This window comes from Saimiri boliviensis, chromosome 9 (assembly GCF_048565385.1).
Source record: "Saimiri boliviensis isolate mSaiBol1 chromosome 9, mSaiBol1.pri, whole genome shotgun sequence".
NCBI lineage: Eukaryota > Metazoa > Chordata > Mammalia > Primates > Cebidae > Saimiri > Saimiri boliviensis.
In genome coordinates this window covers 117,127,003-117,147,462 of record NC_133457.1, presented here as the reverse complement: position 1 = coordinate 117,147,462, position 20,460 = coordinate 117,127,003, and the positions used below count along the sequence as shown (strand labels likewise).

Below are 20,460 nucleotides of genomic sequence, written 5' to 3'. Positions count from 1 at the left end.
GGAGAAGGAGAACATGTTAGAATTAACAAATAGAAAAGACAATTCCAGATACTGCTCAGTGCTACAAAGCCACTGAAGCAGGACAGGGGACGTCAGCAAAGGCTCCTGAAGCAGGCGACATTTTTGCTGAACAAGACAAAGGAGGTGACATTTTTGATGAACGGGAACAGTCAGAAAAGAGCCAGGCAAGGGCCAGGCGTGGTGGCTCGTGCCTGTAATCCCAGCACTTTGGGAGGCTGAGGCAGGTGAATTACCTGAGGTCGGGAGTTCAAGACCAGCCTGACCAACATAGAGAAACCCCATCTCTACTAACAATACAAAATTAGCCGGGTGTGGTGGCGCATGCCTGTAATCCCAGCTACTTGGGAGACTGAGAGAGGAGAATCACTTGAATGTGGGAGGTGGAGGTTTCGGTGAGCAGAGATTGCGCCGTTGTACTCCAGCCTGGACAAGAGCAAAACTCTGTCTCAAAAAAAAAAAAAAAAAAAAAAAAAAGCCAGGCAAAGCTCTGAGGGCAGAACTGTAGAGACCCAGGGAAAAGCGAGGGCAAAAATCCCTGAGGCCAGGCCAAGTTGCAGTGAACAGAACCAGATGCCTGCACACCATCACACCCAGCTGATTTTTGTATTTTTAGTAAAGATGGGGTTTTGCCATGTTGAGAAAATAAATATTCAGTTAAAATACTTAACTGGATATTTACTTACCAGTTAAATATTTTAAAATATCCAGTTCTCCCCATTCACACCAGGGTGTTGAAGATGGTGAAGTGTCAGGGTGAGCTGGCAATTTTGATGTTTGAAAATTCTGGCTGGGTGTGGTGGTTCACACCTGTAAACCCAGCACTTTGGGAGGCCAAGGCAGGCAGACCTTGAGTTCAACAGTGGCTCACATCTGTAATCTCATCACTTTGGGAGACCAAGGCGGGTGGGTCACTTGAGGTGAGGAGTTTGAGACCAGCCTGGCCAACATGGTTAAAATCTTGTCTCTACTAAAAATACAAAAATTAGCTGGGTGTGGTGGTGCACGCCTGTCATCCCAGCTACTTGGCAGGCGGAGGCAGGAGAATTACTTAAACCTGGGAGGTGAAAGTTGCATCGAGCTGAGATTGCACCACTGCACTCCAGTCTGGGCAACAGAGAGAGCCTCTGTCTTTATATATGTATATTATCCCAGTGTGGTGGTGCACACCTGTAGTCCCGACTACTCCGGAGGCTGAGATGGGAGGATGGCTCGGGCCTGGGAGGTTGAGGTTGAGGTTGCAGTGAGCCGAGACTGCACCACTGCTCTCTAACCTGGGCAGAAGAGTGAGAGACCCTGTCTTGAAAGAAAGTTCTGGATGAAGAAAACCAAGATTTAATAAGGGCAAAAAGAATAATAAAAATAATTCCAGTTTTTGGAAGGTTATAAGAACCATCATTGTACCAAAATTCTCCCATATGAGGATATCAGAAAACCAAAAAACGAGTGAAAAATATAGTTATCTACTCAGGAGTCTGATGTGGGCATAAACAGTTGATCGTCAGCCCCGTCTACCATGGAAGAGCCACATTAAACAAGGCATTAACTGTAGTCCACATCAAGCTACTTCCAAGTGGCTGTTTAAAGATTTTTAAACATAGGGGATATTGTTTATGAAATGTAATCTGATCACCGAAGCAAAAATGACACAAATTCCACAGCAACTGCGGAGATTAAAGAAGTGTTTTAAGGACAAACTCCACATGAATCCCTTATCTAGCACCCGCCTTGTAAATTTACTCACCAAATACCAGCTTTTGGGAGAGACGTTGGGGATAAAGACAATTCACTCTTCAGAGAAAGACTTTCAGTGGACTTTGAAATTCCGCTTTCAAATTGATGCATCAACACCACTAAAACTGTGGGATTAAAAGGCACAGTCACACATTATTATATTTTGTATAGAACCTAAAATAATAATAATGTAATAATAACAGCAGCTGTATAATAAAAAAAAATAGGCTCCAATACAATTTCAAAATAAAATAATAGTAATAACAGCAGCTGGCATTTCCTGAGCTAAGTGTTTTCTACTTATTAACTCTAATTGTCAAAGGAATTTATCTTCCCTTTATATATGAGGGCAACGGGGTCTCCCAGGGGATTGCCTGACTTGCCCCAAGATACACAGCTGTTGAACGGTGTCCAGGCTCTGACCGTGGTAGGTCAGTAGTAAGTCAGTCTCCAAATCAAGCTCCTTGTCGCATCTTGAGTAAATTAATTCAGTGCCTCTCGGCATGGGGGAGAGAACAATGTAGAGATCACTTTCAGAGACTAATAATAACAACTAGCCTTAATTGAGCACCTGCTGTGTGCCCCATTCCAAGGCTAAGTGCTTTCACTCAGATCATCTCATTTGATTTTCATGATAAGCCTAGGAGTCAGTACTTTTGTTATTTTCACTGAACAGCTGAGGGACATAGGGCTCAGATAGGTTCAATAACTTAGCCTAGATCACACAGCCAGGAAGGGCTAAAATCAGATCTGAAACCCTGTAGTTAGATCTGCCTGTCTACATGTTTAGCCAATACACTGCAGTGAGGCAAATGGAAAAGGAATCACAGGTGGACAGGGTAGCTTAGACGTTAAGATGCAACTCAGATGTAGTCTTATTACGCCCATGTATGTTTCCTTTCATTTTTGATTTTTGTTGTTGTTTTTGTTTTGTTTCTTTTTTTTCTTTGAGACGGGGTCTCCCCCTGTTGCCAGACTGGAGTGCAGTGGCTCCATCTTGGCTCACTGCAACCTCCACCTGCAGTGTTCAAGCAATTCTCCTGCCTCAGCATCCAAAGTAGCTGGGATTACAAGCATGCGCCACCACATCCAGCTAATTTTTGTATTTTTAGTAGAGATGGGGTTTCACCATGTTGGCCAGGATGGTCTCCATCTCCTGACCTCATGATCCACCAGCCTCAGCCTCCCAAAGTGCTGGGATTACAGGCGTGAGCCACCACACCAGGCCATATGTTTCTTTCTTTTTTTTTTTTTTTTTTGAGACGGAGTTTCGCTCTTGTTACCCAGGCTGGAGTGCAATGGCGCGATCTCGGCTCACCGCAACCTCCGCCTCCTGGGTTCAGGCAATTCTCCTGCCTCAGCCTCCTGAGTAGCTGGGATTACAGGCATGCACCACCATGCCCAGCTAATTTTTTGTATTTTTAGTAGAGACGGGGTTTCACCATGTTGACCAGGTTGGTCTCGATCTCTCGACCTCGTGATCCACCCGCCTCGGCCTCCCAAAGTGCTGGGATTACAGGCTTGAGCCACCGCGTCCGGCCAGCCATATGTTTCTTTTCACAGCAAGTTAAAAATGGTAATTAAACGGTAACCAAATGAAAATTAATATGGTGAGTTGAATTCTTTGCATAAGCCAATGTAACTTTGTTTTTTTACAAATGTATTGAATATGTCAAGATTACTATTTTGTTATTACCCTTTGTGAATTTCCTTGTCTATTTTGCTGGTTTATTCTTTCAGATGGAATTTATTGTTTAATTAATGTTGCCAAAAACTGTAAGTAAAATATCAATTATAGTAATAAAATGTTTTGTAGAAAAAGTGGTAATTAAAGTATTGCTTGTGAAATTGTTTGGCGTGTGCTTCCATTTGATTAGATTGTAAGACTTTGTCTTGGTGCCTCATTCCAGGTGCCTGTCACAGAGTCTACACAAAGCCAGAGCTCCGCTGGTGTCTTTTAAGGGATTTGAAGGATTTGGGGCTTGTTCTGGTTTTGGTTTTGGTTTGAGTAAATGAAGCAATAATTGGAAAGGTGTAGGGGAAGTGCAAAGAGCCATAGAACCAGGGAATCAGAAATCATTGTTCCAAACTAGAAAGCAAGCACTTTCACCTTTTTCTTTCAAAAGCTACTCTCACTCTTTCTTCTAGAAACTTAACCCTAGCACAGTTTTGAGCACTAGGCCAAAAATCATTCTACATGTCTGTTTTAGTCCCTTTGGGCTGCTGTACCAAAATACTATAGACTGGGTGGCTTATAGCAAGAGACGTTGATTTCTCCGGGTTCTAGAAGTTGGAAGTCAGAGACGAGAATGCCAGCAAGTGGTATCCTGATCTCTGACTTCCACTGACCTCTGGGTACTACTGTCAGGCTCTGGCGACAGCCGGCTTCCTGCAGCCCTGGGATTGCCTTCATAAGGGTACTAATCCTACACATGAGGGCTCCACACTCATGACCTCATCACCTTCCAAAGATCCCCATCTTCAGATCCCCACACATTAGGGGTTAGGATTTCAACAGATGAATTTGGGGAGTGGAAACAAACATTCAGTCCATCGCTACATCCGCCATCAAAGAAGGGAACTAGGAGACACTCAAAGGGCTACTGTCCACAGAGCTTCCAACCTGCAGCGTCGTTGGGTTGATTTAGGATAAGAATATAATTGTGGCCTGGTGGCTCATGCCTATAATCCCAGCACTTTGGGAGGCCGAGGTGAGGGGATCACGAGATCAGGAGTTCAAGATCATCCTGGCTAACACGGTGAAACCCTGTCTCTACAAAAAATACAAAAGTTAGCTGGACATGCTGGTGCGTGCCTGTAATCCCAGCTACTCGGGAGGCTGAGGGAGGAGAATTGCCTGAACCCAGGAGGCGGAGGCTGTAGTGAGCCGAGATCGTACCACTGCACTCCAGCCTAGGCGACTGGGCATGTCTCCACCTCGAAGGAAAAAAAAAAAAGAGAGATTGAGATCATCCTGGCCAACATGGTGAAACCTCATCCCTACTAAAAATACAAAAACTAGTTGGGCGTGGTGGCATGCACCTATAGTCGCAGCTACTTGGGAAGCTGAGGCAGGAGACTCACTGGAACTCGGGAGGTGGAGATTGCAGTGAGCTGACATCGCACCACTGCACTCCAGCCTAGGGGACAGAGCGAGACTCCATCTCAAAAAAAAAAAAAGAATGTTGGAGTCAAGATTAAATAAGACAAAGACTATAAACAGTTAAGTACAATGACTTTTAGAAAAAAGTACTTGATAATTGATTGCTGCTATTAATGTTATGATTATTAGTGACACAATACATAGCCAGCCAATTATTTATAGAAAGAGGTTCCAAACTTTATGCAAAACAAAAATCTTCACTTTCCTTTTGTGTCTTTTTCTTCCCTCAAAGAAAGAAACAGATTTATAGCCAAAACAAAAATGACGGAACAGCTCAGAGCGGGTACAATACAATTTACTTTTTAGATTCTCATGTTTATACTGGGGAGATACTAGTGTATTTATCAATGCCTTAAGCAAAGACAAGTGCAGCACAGAAATTCTGAGTGGCACCCTCATTTTCATTCTCTATCTCTTCCTTCAGCCCACCCTCCTAATGATCGTGTGTATATTTTAGGTACGTCTCTTCTGTATAAATCCTCCCACCCCCACTTTTTGTAAGCATGAAGATTAAGTGGACAAAGACAAATTCAATTAAGCTGTAGGCTTTGGTGACCAGCAGCTATTTTTCTTGAGAAACTGAATCCAAACATCTCAGGGGTGGGGACAAGCTTGCAATGTGCTTCTGAATGCAAGGGAGGCAGGACTTGAGCATAAATCACGCAACAAACTGAGCCCTCCTCTATTAATCTTTTATTCAGAAAAAGACACTGTTTTAAGGGGAAATTAAAGGCAATCAATAAGCAGGCTTGCCTACCCGGCTTCTGAGCTCAGGATGCAAATATCATTCCAATTCTGGATTCCAAAGAGATCCGTCCATTGATATGTTAATAGTCTCCTCCTGTTTCTATGACCTCAGATCCTGGCAGGGCATGAAGCCATACTTACAGGAAACAAAAGGAAAGCACGTTGTAGAACAAACATTTGCTAAGTGGACTTTGACTGTAAACCCCAACTTGTCATCTGCTAAAAGATGGGATTCTCCACGAGCCAGGGGCTGAGGCACTGAGTGTTTAATATGTTTACATGTTTAAAGAGCTGCCATGACGTATTCTTTGTCTGGCATCACCTGACATCTCAGCTTCATATTCATGGTGCACCAGATAGCAAATGTGTTGGTGCTGTCAACCCAAATAAAGACAACTCTTAGCAACTGGAAATGAACAAAACTCAGTTGCAAACAAATCAACGATGATTGCAACCAAATGTTGATTACCTATTTATAAATTCACCGCGTCAACAGCAAATTCAGAGGCCACTTATTTGGCACCTATTATAGGCAAGATACTGGGCTAGGGCACTGTGGATACACAAATGAACATGTTTGATAAGAAGATTATGTTTTTAGGGGCAGATGGGCAATATACAAGCTAAAAAATAACAATAAATTGGGTTTGGGTGAGTGCTATGAAGAATAAATCCAGATCACAAAAAAGAGAGCAGCTAGGGGGTAGAGGGTGTAGAGGAGGCCCTTCCTGAAGAAATCACGTACGTATAGAAATTTAAGGAGGCCAGGCAGTGACAGGTAGTCTGCAGAGGTGACATTCCAGACAGAAGGACAGTAAGTGTCAAGGTCCTGAGGTAGACAAGGACTTGTGTTTGAGAATCAGAAAGCAGCCAGTGTAGCAGACCTGTGGTGGATCAGATTGTGGCTTACCCCCAAGAAAGAGCCAGCTCATACAGCACTGTGAAGGTAGCAATATTTTATGAGAATCACGTATACTATTCAAAAAAATAGCCAGGCCTGGTGGCTCATGCCTGTAATCCCAGCACTTTGGGAGGCCGAAAAAGGAGGATCACTTGAGGTCATGAGTTTGAGACCAGCCTGGCCATCCTGGTGAAACTTTGTCTCTACTAAAAAATACAAAAATTAGCTGGGCGTAGTGATGCACCCCTGTAATCCCAGCTATTCCGGAGAATCACTTGAACCCAGGAGGTAGAGGTTGCAGCGAGCCATGATTGCACCACTGCACTTCAGCCTGGGCAGACAGAGTGAGACTCTATCTCAAAAAAATAAAAATAAAATTACATTCTCCCATCAGTGAAGATGCGTATCTCTTCTCTAATTTCGAACACTCTAAAAGAATCTCAAAGGTTGGCCAAGTACATATTTTTGAAGAGTTTGAGGCAGAGCACAGTGCTCACACCTGTAATCTCAGCATGTTGGGAGGCCGAGGTGGGAGACTCACTTGAGATCAGGCGTTAGAGGCCAGCCAAGCAAGATCCCAGCTCTACACAATATTCTTTAAAATTAGCCGTGTGTGGTGGTGTGTATAGTACCAGCTACTCAGGAGGCTGAGACGGGAAGATTGCTTGACACCAGGAGTTCGAGGCTGCAATGAATTATGATTGCACCACAGCCTGGACAACAGAGTGAGACCCTGTCAAGAAAAAAAAAAAAAAGGACAAAGGTGAGTGATAGTGTTTGACTCATTTTCTCATTGAGGCACATGTCTGGAAACCAGAGGTTCTCACCCGGGGTGATTATGTCTTTTTTTTTTTTTTTTTTTTTGAGATGGAGTTTCACTCTTGTTACCCAGGCTGGAGTGCAATGGCGCGATCTCGGCTCACCGCAACCTCCGCCTCCTGGGTTCAAGCAATTCTCCTGCCTCAGCCTCCTGAGTAGCTGGGATTACAGGCACGTGCCACCATGCCCAGCTAATTTTTTGGATCTTTAGTAGAGACGGGGTTTCACCATATTGACCAGGATGGTCTCGATCTCTTGACCTCGTGATCCACCCGCCTCAGCCTCCCAAAGTGCTGGGATTACAGGCTTGAGCCACCGCGCCCGGCTGATTATGTCTTGAGAAAAACATTGGGCAAATGTCCAAAGGCATTTTCGTCCATCCCGTCCAGGTACATAGGGTATGTGTTACTGTTAGATCATCCGGCAAAGGCCAGAGAAGCTGTTAAAGATCCTACTGTGCCCAGGATGGCCCCTCAACAAATTCTGCCTATCGCAGAATTTGAATAGAATAGAAACCCTGCCATAGAGCAAAAGCCCCTGGTAAGGAGCGGGTTCTCTGCAAGGGCACAGTGTGATGTCTTCTTTCTCTGCCACACAACCAACCTAGCGATATGCATCCTTTCCTTCTGAGGTCACCCAGAGATGTGCCAGAGGACAGCAGCGCTGAGGTCACAGACTAAGAGCTTGGAAGGATATGATGGGAACAGAAGCAAATAGAAGTGTTAACTGAGGCCTTACTCACCCCAGGCTCTGAACTCTTTTTTTTTTTTTTTTTTTTTTTTTTTTGAGACAGAGTCTCGCTCTGTCTCCAGGATGCAGTGCAATGGCGCGATCTCGGCTCACTGCAACCTCCGACTCCTTGATTCAAGCAATTCTCCTGCCTCAGCCTCCAGAGTAGCTGAGATTACAGGCACACGCCACGACGCCCAGCTAATTTTTGTATTTTTAGTAGAGATGGGGTTTCGCCATGTTGGCCAGAATGGTCTCTATCTCCTGACCTCGTGATCCACCCACTTCAGACTCCAAAAGTGCTGGGATTACAGGCGTGAGCCACCGTGCCCAGCCTGAACTAACTTCTTTACGTCAATGTAATCATTATCTTCAAGATAGCCCTGCAAAGCAGGTACTGTTTTTATGCCCATTTTACGGATGAGGAAGTTGAGGCTCATGGACATTAAGGTCACACTTCAAGGAGTTTGGAATTTGGAGATTCTAGCCCAGGCTGCCTGAACGCTTCATTTCTTCCTGATTAATGTTCTGTGAAAAGCTCTGAGTATTCACCTCTAAAAAGCAATCAAATGGGCTTCCCTTGCCCCCAGCAGTGAGCAATTGGAGTCCAATGTGCCTGAAAGATCAGGATGGCCAATGTGCTATGATTGTTCTGCTCAGACTACGAACCAACTGCATCAATTCCAAGTGGTGTCATTGCATAAACTGTTGTTGCAAAACCTTTGACTGGGCTATTAATATTTTCCCTTAACTCAAGCCTTTTATTTACCTGCCAGAGCCATGGGTCCTCCAAGAGTCCCCTCTGTGGAAGCATATAAAAATGATAGGGCAATCTCGAGTCCCTGGAAACAGGTTATACAAAGCCTACCTTCTTCTTTTTCTTATTTTTGGCCTTGTGCCCCATTTTTAGAAATCATGTAAATCACAAGAAAATAACCTAATATTCAAAACCGATTTTTCTTTTTTTTTTTTTTTTTTTTTTTTTTTGAGATGGAGTTTCGCTCTTGTTACCCAGGCTGGAGTGCAATGGCGCGATCTTGGCTCACCGCAACCTCCGCCTCCTGGGTTCAGGCAATTCTCCTGCCTCAGCCTCCTGAGTAGCTGGGATTACAGGTACGGGCCACCATGCCCAGCTAATTTTTTTGTATTTTTAGTAGAGATGGGGTTTCACCGTGTTGACCAGGATGGTCTCGATCTCTTGACCTCGTGATCCACCCGCCTCGGCCTCCCAAAGTGCTGGGATTACAGGCTTGAGCCACCTCGCCCCCAGCCTCAAAACTGATTTTTAAACCACAACCAGAGAAACACCACTTTGGGGAAGTCTTGAGGTTCACATAAGCACAGCCCAAACTGCTGCAAGCTCACAGGAATGAAACCTGAGTCACTGTGCTCAGAGCTGTTGCCCTGGTCAGGCCACCCTTCGTTACAGAGATGCTTAATTTTGTTTGGACACTTACTAAGGACGCAAAGATTCTGGAACGCTTAAAGGTTTTCAAATGACACAGAATGATGTTCAAGATTTCTACGTATTCTCGGCTGGCTGCGATGGTTCACACCTGTAATCTCAGCACTTTGGGAGACCAAGGAGGGCAGATTGCCTGAGTTCAGGAGATCAAGACCACCCTGAGCAACATGGCGAAACCCTGTCTCTTCGAAAATACAAAAAAAAAAAAAAAAAAAAATGGCCGAGTGTGGTGGTTCATACCTGTAATCCCAGCACTTTGGGAGTCCGAGGTGGGCAGACCACAAGATCAAGAGATTGAGACCATCCTGGCCAACATGGTGAAACCCCGAATCTACTAAAAATACAAAAATTAGCCAGTTGTGGTAGCAGGTGCCTATAATCCCAGCTACTTGGGAGGCTGAGCCAGGAAAACCACTTGAACGTGGGAGGCGAAGGTTGTGGTGAACTGAGGTCATACCACAGCACTCCAGCCTGCGTGACAGAGTGAGACTTCATCTAAATATATATGTGTGTGTGTGTGTGTGTGTGTGTGTGTATTATATACATATATGCATATTATATATGTATACATATAAATATATGTATATTATACACATATAAATATATAATATACTTTAATATATTTTAATATAATATATTAAACATATATACATGTATATGTATGTATATATAAATATAACCTTTTGATTTCTTCGTTCCCACATTTGCAAAATAGAAAAGCATACAATGAATTAATACAGTCCAGGCACAGTGACTCACGCCTGTAATCCCAACACTTTGGGAGGTAGAGGCAGGCAGATCACCTGAGGTCAGGATTTCGAGACCAGCCTGGCCAATATGGTGAAACCTCATCTCTACCAAAAATACAAAAACAGCTGGGCGTGGTGGCAGGCGCCTGTAATCCCAGCTACTTGGAAGGCTGAGGCAAGAGAATCACTTGAATCCAGGAGGGGGAGGTTACAGTGAGCCGAGACTGTGCCACTGGACAGCAGCCTGGGCAACAAGAGTGAAACTCCGTCTCAAAAACAAAGAAACAAAAAGAATTAATATATAAAGTGCTGAGGACACCACCCAGCATATAATAAGTACTATATAAGAGTTGCCATAGATTAATAAATACTATTATTTTGTTAACCGTAATTAAATAAATACAACTATTCTATTCAATTCTGCATTGGTTTGCAAATTAGTTCATTCTTCTACGTATTAGTATGTGATGAGCTCCCCTACTAGGAAGGGATTGATCTGAGACGGTCTGTGGCGCACAGTTGCGGGCATGCAGTAGGTGCCCAATCATGTTTTGTTGAAGGAAAGAAAGGATTCAAATGCTGTCATCCCTTTCATCAAGGATGATCTTAGTACTCCCGGTAGAGCCTTGGGGAACCAAAACAGAAAGGTTCTGTGGAATCTCAGTAGAAAATCCTCAAAGATGATATTTTAGTGGGTTATCTTGAAAGGTCAGAGGGAGTCTGGTGCCCCAGACAGGAGGTGGCTCCAGGTCTCGAGGCGCTGGCAGAGATGGATACACAGCCAAGTGGCAACCCGTCTGCGTGGCCAGCAGACCGTCTTCTGGGCAGGCACGCTTGCTGAATGAATGATCCAGCATCCCCTGAGGAGCCAGACATGCTGCCTACTCCCTGGACAATCAGAATGCAATAACTTGGCCGGGCGCGGTGGCTCAAGCCTGTAATCCCAGCACTTTGGGAGGCCGAGGCGGGTGGATCACGAGGTCGAGAGATCGAGACCAACCATGGTCAACATGGTGAAACCCCGTCTCTACTAAAAATACAAAAAATTAGCTGGGCATGGTGGTGCGTGCCTATAATCTCAGCTACTCAGGAGGCTGAGGCAGGAGAATTGCCTGAACCCAGGAGGCGGAGGTTGCGGTGAGCCGAGATCGTGCCATTGCACTCCAGCCTGGGTAACAAGAGCGAAACTCCGTCTCAAAAAAAATAAAAAAAATAAAAAAACCAGAATGCAATAACTTGAGACCTTTCCTTGCTGAGCGTGGGTTTATTTAAGTTGAAAACGCACTTGGAAAACAAACTTAAGGCTGGGCACGGTGGCTCACGCCTGTGATCCCAGCACTTTGGGAGGCTGAGGTGGGCAGACGACCTGAGGTCAGGAGTTTGAGACCAGCCTGGCCAACATGGTAAAACCCCGTCTCTACTAAAAATACAAAAATTAGTTGAGCATGCTAGTGCACACCTATAATTCCAGCTACTCGGGAGGCTGAGGCAGGAGAATCACTTGAACCCGGGAGGTGGAGATTGCGATGAGCCAAGATCATACCACTGCTCTCCAGCCTGGGCAACAGAGCAAGACTCTATCCCAAAAACAAGAAGAAAGAAAACAAACAAAATGTAAAGTAAAACACTTCAAGAGGAAGCTAAAAACAGCTAAGTGGCACTACTTTTTGAAATACCATCACTAGCAGTGTTTATGCTGGTCAATCTTATGAGGGGAAAGAGAAGGAAATGGCGCTTTCTTCAAAGGAACAGAGGAGGATTCGTGGTAGCAGATGGCCCACAGTCCTGTGCTCTGGCAGACATCATCTTTCATAACATCTGTTTATGCAGAATGTTCTCATTTTCTTACAGCTGACCTGGGCAGACAACAATTTGGAGGTGTTTGGCTGTACGGTTTTCACAATTCTCCCGTATTTTACCTGATAAAATATGTTAAGTCTCATTTCAAAGCGCTCGCCTGGGAATATGAATAAAAGTGAATGCACTGGCTCCTGGGGACCCAGCAACTGCTTTAACTAACTGCAAAGTGATACCCGCTCTCGGTGCAGGCTTCCCTCCAATACCATCCTTAGTGGTTCATTCACTAGCTTCTTTGTCTCTAATAAGTGTATGTTACGTATTTTTTAAAACCATGTTATAGGGCCTGGCACAGTGGCTCATGCCTGCTATCCCGGCACTCTGAGAGGCAGAGGCAGGAGAATCACTTGAGTCCGGGAGCTGGAGACCAGCCTGGGCAACATGGCAAGACCCCCATCTCCACAAAAAAGTAAAACATAAGCTGGGCATGGTGACAAGCACCTGTAGTTCTAGCTATTTGGGAAGCTGAGGAGAAAGAATCAATTAAGCCCTGGATGATAGAGTGAGACCTCGACTTCAAGAAAAAATGAAAAATCGCTGGGCGCAGTGGCTCACGCCTGTAATCCCAGCACTTTGGGAGGCTGAGGCAGGCAGATCACGAGGTCAGGAGATCAAGACCATCCTGGCCAACATGGTGAAACCCCGTCTCTACTAAAAAAAATGAAAATAAGTGGCCGGGCGCGGTGGCTCAAGCTTGTAATCCCAGCACTTTGGGAGGCCGAGGCGGGTGGATCACAAGGTCAAGAGATCGAGACCATTCTGGTCAACATGGTGAAACCCCGTCTCTACTATAAATACAAAAAATTAGCTGGGCATGGTGGCACGTGCCTGTAATCCCAGCTACTCAGGAGGCTGAGGCAGGAGAATTGCCTGAACCCAGGAGGCGGAGGTTGCGGTGAGCCGAGATAGCGCCATTGCACTCCAGCCTGGGTAACAAGAGCGAAACTCTGTCTCAAAAAAAAAAAAAAAAAAAAAAACAAAATAAATAGCAGGGTGTGGTGGCGCGCGCCTGTAGTCCCAGCTACTCGGGAGGCTGAGGCAGGGAAATCACTTGAACCTAGGAGTGGAAGTTGCCATGAGCCAAGATCGTGACTCTGTCTCAAAAAAAAAAAAAAAAAGAAAGAAAGAAAAGAAAAAGAAAATATGTTGTAAATGAAGAAACTGAGCCACGGGAGGCTCAGCAGCTTGACAAGGGCCATGTCACTGGGAAAGCCAGAGTTCAAAGTCAAGTGTGTTTCAATCCAAATCCCGTACTCTTCATCACTGAAAGACATGGCCTGTGGCAAAATAGAAGTTCTAGAAGTGAAGGTTTTTACGTTTGTTTGATTGGGGTCTTTTTGCTTTTTATTTTTTTAAGAGATAGGGTCTATCTACCTCTATCACCCAGGCTGGAATGCCATGTTGTGATCGTAACTCACTGCAGCCTCAGTCTCAAGCAATCCTCCTGCCTCAACTTCCCAAGTAGCCAGGTGTGGTGGCAGGCACCTGTAATCCCAGCTACTCGGGAGGCTGAGACAGGAGAATCACTTGAACCCCGGAGGTGGAGGCTACAGTGAACTGAGATCGTGCCACTGCACTCCAGCCTGGGTGACAGAGCAAGAGAACATCTAAAAAAATTAAAAATAAATAAACAAATAAAAATTAAAGTATCAGAATCCTTTTGGGTGCAAGTAGTAGAAAAATTCAACTCAAAATAGCTAAACAATAAAGAATGATTTCACATCACGTAACAAGAAATCTGGAAGAAAAGTATTTCCAGCTAATTCAGCCATTAAGTGGCCTCCTGAATTATATGGTTTCTTCTGTCTTTTCTTTCTTCCAGCCCCAGCATACTGGCCTTGTCCTCCCAGGCTATCTTCCCTAATGTTCACAATATGGCTGTATAGTGCCAGACATCACATCTTCACACAACAGCACTCGAAGCCAGAAAAATCACTCTTCACCTCCTTAAGTTTCTCTTTAAAGAGAAAGAACCCTTTCCTTAAGGCTCCTTAGCACCCGTCCCCTCAAATCTCATTGCCCAAAACAATAAATGAATCATTGATGAGAGGAAAGGGATTGCCCTGAGTAGCTTAAACTAATGAGAGCCCACCTCATTCGTCTGAACAAGCATTCCCTGAAGCACATCATGACCCTGAAGAGGGTGCGCACCTGTTAGGAGGAAGGAGAAAGTGAAGAGTTGCCCTAGTCTCTCAAGGCTGCTGTAACAAAATTCCATAAACTGTGGCTTTTAAACAACAAAAATGTATTTTTCACAGTCCTGGAGGCTGGAAGGTCCAGAACGGAGGCACTAGCTGGTTCAGTATCCACTGTGGACCTGCTTTCCGGTTCATAGATGCGGCTTTCTCACTGTGTCCTCACGTGGAGGAAGGGAGAGGGCCGCTCTCTGGGGCCTCTTTTATGAAGATGCTAACCCCATTCATGAGGTGTCATAACCCCACTCATGACCTCATCACTTCCCAAAGGTCCTTTTCCTAATACCATCACACAGGGGTTTCAACACAGGAATTTGGGGGACAGAAACATTTAGACCATAGCAATAGCCAGGTGGTAAATGTTAGAAATGGCTAGTGTCTCATCAAATGTCCTATTTCCTCTCTTTTTTTTTTTTTTTGAGACGGAGTTTCGCTCTTGTTACCCAGGCTGGAGTGCAATGGCGTGATCTCGGCTCACCGCAACCTCCGCCTCCTGGGTTCAGGCAATTCTCCTGCCTCAGCCTCCCGAGTAGCTGGGATTACAGGCACGCACCACCACGCCCAGCTAGTTTTTTGTATTTTTAGTAGAGACGGGGTTTCACCATGTTGACCAGGATGGTCTCGATCTCTCGACCTGGTGATCCACCCGCCTCGGCCTCCCAAAGTGCTGGGATTACAGGCTTGAGCCACCGCGCCCGGCCCTTTTTTTTTTTTTTTTTGAGATGGAGTCTCACTCTGTCTCCTAGGTTGGAGTCCAATGGCACAATCTAAGCTCACTGCCACTTCTGCCTCCCAGGTTCAAGCAATTCTCCTGCCTCAGTCTCCCAAGTAGGTGGGACTACAAGCATGTGCCACCACACCAGGCTAATGCTTGTATTTTTAGTAGAGATGTGGTTTCAGTATAGTGGTCAGGCTGGTCTTGAACTTCTGACCTCTTGATCTGCCTGCCTCGGCCTCCCAAAGTGCTGGGATTACAGGCATGAGCCACTGCACCAGGCCTCCTCTCTTTGTTATAAACAGAACCCTGGAATTCAGAGTACCAAGAAGCCAGCTAAAAACAAAACAAACAAAAAGAAACTTGACTCTCCAACTCCCTTGTAGAATATTTTATCCTTAAAAAGGAAGCTTCTGAGGCCGGGCGCGGTGGCTCACGCCTGTAATCCCAGCACTTTGGGAGGCTGAGCCAGGCGGATCACAAGGTCAGGAGTTCAAGACCAGCACGGCCAATATGGTGAAACCCTGTCTCTACTAAAAATACAAAAAAAATGAGCCAGGTGTGGTGGCGCATGCCTGTAATCCCAGCTACTAAGGAGGCTGAGGCAGAAGAATTGCTTGAACCCAGGAGGCAGAGGTTGCAGTGAGCCGAGATCACACCACTGCACCCTATCCTGGGCAACAAAGCGAGACTCCATCTCAAAAAAAAAAAAAAGAAGATTCTGTGAGCACGGACCTTTGTCACTTTCTCCTCTTCTACCATACGGAATATGTTCTCAGGCCCCACGGCAGAGCAATTATCACCAAACTATGGAGTGCGGCCAGGCACGATGAAGCGCTTCTAAGGTCCCAGTTACTCAGGAGGCTGAGGAGGGAAGATCACTGGAGCCCAGGAGTTCTGGGCTCTAGTGAACTATGACAATTGTGTGTCCTAGGTTTGGCATCAATATAGTGACTGCCTAAAAGCGGGGAACCACCAGGTTGCCAAAGGAGGAGTAATCCAGCCCAGGTTGGAAAAAGAACAGGTCAAAACTCCCACACTGAGCAGTAGTGGGACCGCTCTTGGGAGCAGCCACTGCATTCCAGCCTGAGAAATGCAGTGAGACTCCATCTCTTTTTTAAAAAGTTAAAAAATAGGTCGCATGCGGTGGCCCACACCTATAATCCCAGCACTTTGGGAGGGCGAGGTGGGAGGATTATCTGAGGCCACCAGTTCAAGACCAGCCTGGGCAACATGGTGAAACCCCATCTCTACACGAATACAAATATCAGCCAGGTATGGTGATGGGTGCCTGTAATCCCAGCTACTCAGGAGGCTGAGATGTGAGAATTGCTTGAGCCTGAGAGGCAGAGGACCTGAAACCATGCCACTGCACTCCAGCCTGGATGATAGAGCGAGACTGTCTCAAAAAAAGTAAAAAAAAAAAAAAAAAAAAAAAAAAAAAAAAAAAAATCATATTAAAAAAAATTAGGTGGAGAGCAACAGGCAAAGGAGAGTGAAGCTGGAAGGGAGATGGAGTTTGGGTCCTTGATTACTTCCTTAAAATGCCCTAGCAGCCCTGCAAGCTAAGACTACATATTTCATGGAAAAAATAAATAAAGTCCTATTGAATAACCCACCATTTGGTAGTTTTTGCTACAGGCAGCCAAGACAATCTAACCTGCAGGGAGGCACCCAGGGATATGTACTACATGGAGGGGTCTGGGTGTCCTACCTCAGGAAAGCTGAGAGTGACCCTTGCTAATCCAGCCAGCTCTCCGGGGCTCAGGGGGAAAGCCCCTTCTCAATATATAAAGGTATACACTGGAGTTGCATCACCCAAGCATTTAACTCACCAAATAAGCAGAGGGAGAGAGAAATCCTTTTATTGACTTTCATCAACCTTCCAGGTTCAAACGAGATCTTGGCCTTTGATGCACCCAGAAAAAGCCAAGCCAAGCCAAATGCTAAGAGAAGCAAGAAAATTCATCCTTGGTTTCTGGGCTTCCAAGAACTCCGGTCCTAGCAATGTAAGCAACTAAAGATGCCAACTGATCTTCTGCCCCGGTGCTTCTTTCTAAGGACAGACACTGAGGTACAGGTCTGGAACGAAACTTTACACTCATCTAGTGGTGGAAGAAAAAATATTGAATCCTCAAAGAAGGCAGGAGAGCCGGGCGCGGTGGCTCAAGCCTGTAATCCCAGCACTTTGGGAGGCCGAGGAGGGTGGATCACAAGGTCAAGAGATCGAGACCATCCTGATCAACATGGTGAAACGCCGCCCCTACCAAAAATACAAAAAATTAGCTGGGCATGGTGGTGCGTGCCTGTAATCTCAGCTACTCAGGAGGCTGAGGCAGGAGAATTGCCTGAACCCAGGAGGCAGAGGTTGCGGTGAGCCGAGATGGCGCCATTGCACTCCAGCCTGGGTAACAAGAGCGAAACTCCGTCTCAAAAAAAAAAAAAAAAAAAGAAGAAGGCAGGAGAAACAACACAGGCCAATCATTAACGTGTGTCTTACGCTGTCGCCCCGTCTGGTGTGCAATGGCATGATCTCAGCTCACTGCAACCTCCACCTCACAGGTTCACATGATTCTCCTGCTTCAGCCTCCAGAGTAGCTGGGATTACAAGCTACGGGGGTCTGGATGTTCTGCCTCTACACCAGCACACCACCGCATCCGGCTAACATTTGTATTTTTGTTTTGTTTTGTTTTGTTTTTTGAGACGGAGTTTCGCTCTCATTACCCAGGCTGGAGTGCAATGGCGCCATCTCGGCTCACCGCAACCTCCGCCTCCTGGGTTCAGGCAACTCTCCTGCCTCAGCCTTCTGAGTAGCTGGGATTACAGGCGCGCACCATCATGCCCAGCTGATTTTTGTATTTTTAGTAGAGACGGGGTTTCACCATGTTGACCAGGATGGTCTCGATCTCTTGACCTTGTGATCCACCCGCCTCGGCCTCCCAAAGTGCTGGGATTACAGGCTTGAGCCACTGTGCCCAGCTTAACATTTGTATTTTTAGTAGAGAATATCTGTGAGTGCATTTAGACTCACGTGAGACATGCTGAAAGCAGTTCCCAAGTTCAGCGGTATCCACTCTGTTTATTTCAATATGGGGCTCTCAAGACCACAATTCAGAAAATACAGTTTGTTGGTCGAGCACAGTGGCTCGCACGTGTAATCCTAGCACTTTGAGAGGCCAAGGCAGGTGGATCACCTGAGGTCTGGAGTTCAAGACCAGCCTGGCCGACATGGTAAAACCCCATCTCTACTAAAAATACAAAAAATTAGCCAGGTGTGGTGGTGCACGCCTGTAATTCCAGCTACTCAGGAGGCTGAGGCAGGAGAATTGCTTGAACCCGGGGGGTGGAGGCTGCAGTGAGCTGAGATCACACCATTGCACTTCAGCCTGGGCAACAAGAGGGAAACTCTGTCTCAAAAAAAAAAAAGAAAGAAGAAAGATAGTTTGTTGTTGTTGTTGTTTTGTTTTGTTTTGTTTTGTTTTTAGACAGAGTCTCGCTCTGTCACCAGGCTGGAGTGCAGTGGCACGACCTCAGCTCACTGCAACCTCTGCGTCCCAGGTTCAGGTGTTTCTCCTGCCTCAGGCTCCCAAGTAGCTGGCACTACAGGAGCATGCCACCATGCCCAGCTAATGTTTGCATTTTTAGTAGAGACAGGGTTTCACCGTGTTGGCCAGGATGGTCTCAATCTCTCGACCTCGTGATTCGCCCACCTCGGCCTCCCAAAGTGCTGGGATCACAGGCATGAGCCACCAAGCCTGGCCAAGAAAGATAGTTTACTAAGGACATAGCTTAATGGTACAGTTTATTCAACCATCAGCACCTTTTCATGCTAAAACGGAGTGAAGACATCATCCATCGCTCATAAAACTCCAGTGCCTTTTTTAGGATACGACTAGTCCATGGTTTTTCTGAATGAGCCTCCAATGGCTACTCTGCCTGCCACAGATTCCCGTAAAGGAGTTTATAACCCAATCCACAATCTCTGGCCTGTTTCTATCACATGCTTGATTTGGCCTCCTTGGTGCTTCCTGCGTACCAAGTACTCCTTACACAATTCAACCTTGAATCCTCACCACAGGCTTTTTTTTGTGTGAGCTCGGCAGCGTCATGCCAGTCCTTTAGATGGAGACACAGAGGCTGAAAGGTGTTGAGGATCCTCCCCAAAGTCTCACCACTAGTGTGTGTGCGAGCCACAGCATCGCCACAAACAGGAAGTACGGCCCCACATCAGGGCTCCCAGCCAACAGAAAGGAGTCCATAGAATTCTAGCCCTGGGCCGGGCGCGGTGGCTCACACCTGTAATCCCAGCACTTTGGGAGGCCGAGGCGGGTGGATCACGAGGTCAAGAGATCGAGACCATCCTGGTCAACATGGTGAAACCCCGTCTCTACTAAAAATAAAAAAATTAGCTGGGCGTGGTGGCGCCTGCCTGTAATCCCAGCTTGGGAGGCTGAGGCAGGAGAATTGCTTGAACCCAGGAGGCAGAGGTTGCGGTGAGCCGAGATCGCGCCATTGCACTACAGCCTGGGTAACAAGAGCGAAACTCCATCTCAAAAAAAAAAAAGAAAAGAAAAAGAAATCTAGCCCTGCCTTCACTTGCCACTCCAGAGCTCTTAAAGATGCCCTTCAATGCCATCAGCCCATAAAAGGCAGCTGCTGCCCTGGGCTGGGGGGGAGATCCTCTTTTTCTAACGAGCAGAGTTCTCGGATGGGCTTGTGTTGGCGGAAGCCAGTTAAAATTGAGTGAACCCATTCCTTTTTTTTTGTTTTAATCCAAAATGTGTTTATTGAGATGGTTTCCCACTCATCTTGATTCAGAGTGCTTTTAGTGCTGCTTCCTCCTGAAAGAACATCCTTCTGTAAGCCTCGCTTTTCCTCCTGTAGGCTGGCAGAGGACAGTGGAGCAGCCAACACACACGACTACCGTTTGTGCCTGGCTGAAGAGCGTGGTGATTTTATAGCATCCTGGGCATTTCACGTCCATGAAGTAGGAACTGGGGCTCTGCACAGTCGTTTCTTCTTGTGTTTCCTCTTCTCCTCTTCTGGAGAGGCATGAAGGAGATCCTGTGCGAGAGGCATGGTCTCGTGGGTAGGTCGTCACCACCGGAAAGTGAGTGAACCCATTCCTAAAGGTATGTTCACATGTAGCACCAAGGCAAGAATGTCGACTGAGGTTTTTCTCCCTCACCAGCCTTGAACAAGTTTCTTCGCCTCTTTTGCCTCAGTTTTCGAAACTATAAGATGAAGATAATACCAGCATCTACCTCAGAGGGCTGATGTGAGCACTAAGTGAATTAATACTTATAAAGCACCTCAAATAGTGCCTGACATATAAGTGAACTATGATTATTACTGTTGTTGTTTTCT

General features: G+C 45.9%; 1 pseudogene; it reads right to left on the bottom strand.

The window, feature by feature from the left end:
• Positions 1–19,865: 19,865 nt before the first annotated feature.
• Positions 19,866–20,186, bottom strand: LOC120367899 (small ribosomal subunit protein eS27-like; annotated as a pseudogene).
• Positions 20,187–20,460: the final 274 nt, after the last annotated feature.